Source organism: Nanorana parkeri, unplaced genomic scaffold (assembly GCF_000935625.1).
Source record: "Nanorana parkeri isolate BGI_ZX_2015 unplaced genomic scaffold, ASM93562v1 scaffold2621, whole genome shotgun sequence".
Classification (NCBI taxonomy): domain Eukaryota; kingdom Metazoa; phylum Chordata; class Amphibia; order Anura; family Dicroglossidae; genus Nanorana; species Nanorana parkeri.
Window position 1 is genome coordinate 6,381 of NW_017308889.1, and position 2,298 is coordinate 8,678.

Here is a 2,298-nt window from a genome sequence, read left to right on the forward strand (position 1 = left end):
GAAGATTTCATGTGCAGATGATGGTCGTGTAAGCCGGCGGAGGACCTTATGGTGAAAGTGATAGACAAAGGCCGACACTACTGCCAGCTGTCACTCCCAATCTGCTTATCGGGGGTAGACTGTTAGCTCCTGCGGACCAGAGAGCCCCGCCCCCTTCTCATGTCTTTGTAGTCCTCTTATCTCTCCCCGTCAGCTGACAGAACCCGCCTGATAGGTTCCGAAGAAGACATCTTGTTACCGGCTCTCAGTGGTGACAGTCACACTCCTCAGACGTATCCAGAATCTCCCAAACATTCCAGGAGGAGCCAAGAGTCACAAAAATGTCCATATACACTCTCTATGGTCTATATACACTCTCTATGGTCTATATACACCTCTTATGGTCTATATACAGTCTCTATGGTCTATATACACTCCCCATGGTCTATATATACTCTCTATGGTCTATATACACCTCTTATGGTCTATATACACTCTCCATGGTCCATATACACTCTCTATGGTCTATATACACCTCTTATGGTCTATATACACTCTCCATGGTCTATATATACTCTCTATGGTCTATATACACTCTCTATGGTCTATATATACTCTCCATGGTCTATATACACCACTTATGGTCTATATACACTCTCTATGGTCTATATATACTCTCCATGGTCTATATACACCACTTATGGTCTATATACACTCTCTATGGTCTATAGACACTCCCCATGGTCCATATACACTCTCTATGGTCTATATACAGTCTCTATGGTCCATATACACTCTCTATGGTCTATATATACTCTCTATGGTCTATATACACTCTCCATGGTCTATATATACTCTCTATGGTCTATATACAGTCTCTATGGTCTATATACACTCTCTATGGTCTATATACAGTCTTTATGGTCTATATACACTCTCCATGGTCTATATATACTCTCTATGGTCTATATACACTCTCTATGGTCTATATACAGTCTTTATGGTCTATATACACTCTCCATGGTCTATATATACTCTCTATGGTCTATATACACTCTCTATGGTCTATATACACTCTCTATGGTCTATATACACTCTCTATGGTCTATATACAGTCTCTATGGTCCATATACACTCTCTATGGTCTATATACAGTCTCTATGGTCCATATACACTCTCCATGGTCTATATACACTCTTCATGGTCTATATACACTCTCTATGGTCTATATACAGTCTCCATGGTCTATATACAGTCTCTATGGTCTATATACACTCTCTATGGTCCATATACACTCTCTATGGTCTATATACACTCTATATGGTCTATATACACTCTCTATTGTCTATATACAGTCTCTATGGTCCATATACACTCTCTATGGTCTATATATACTCTCTATGGTCTATATACACTCTCCATGGTCTATATATACTCTCAGATTGCCATTGGCCATTGCCGGGGGGCCTCCCTTGAGGGTTGCAGCTTATGCTGATGATGTCTCTGTCTTTATTTCTGGCACATGCGTCTCTCGGGACACCACGTTTCCTATGTGGGAGCAGTGTGGTGGAGAGAGTCCATAGATAAAGTGGTGGCACTCGTGCTCGTCCATAGGAGAAGTGGAGGGTCTACGGAGCAGTGGGGTAAATAAAGTACGTTGTACTTGCAGGGGGGGTGACCATTGAAGTGAACCAGTTGCTTTGAATGGGAACACCACAGGTTGACTTCATCATTCATATATATTAGTTGCCGCTGTCAATGACGGTGATAAGTTCAATCATAGAGCGCCACCTAGTGGTCACGTTACAATTTGCAGTTAATACACTATATTGGCAAAAGTATTGGGCTCCGGCCTTTACACGCACATGAAATCTAATGGCCCCCCAGTCTTAGTCCGTAGGGTTCAGCATTGGGTTGGCTCCGCCCTTTGCCGCTATAACAGCCCCGCCTCTTCTGGGAAGGCGTCCACAAGGTTTTGGAGTGCGTCTATGGGAATGTTGGACCATTTGTGAGTTCAGGTACTGATGTTGGGGGAGGGGCTCGCAGTCTCCGCCTCTAATTCATCCCAAAGGTGTTCTATGGGGTTGAGGTCAGGACTCTGTGCGGCCAGTCACGTTCCTCCACCCCAAACTCCCCCCTCCATGTCTTTATGGACCTTGCTTTGTGCACTGGTGCATTGGGGGAGGGGCCAATACTTTTGGCAATATAGGGTATTAGTCCCTGGTCAATGGCGGTGATCAGTTCAGAAGCTGCCATGAGAAGTGCTATCATAGAGCGCCACCTGGTGGTCACATTGCAATTTGCAGTTGAGCATCACAT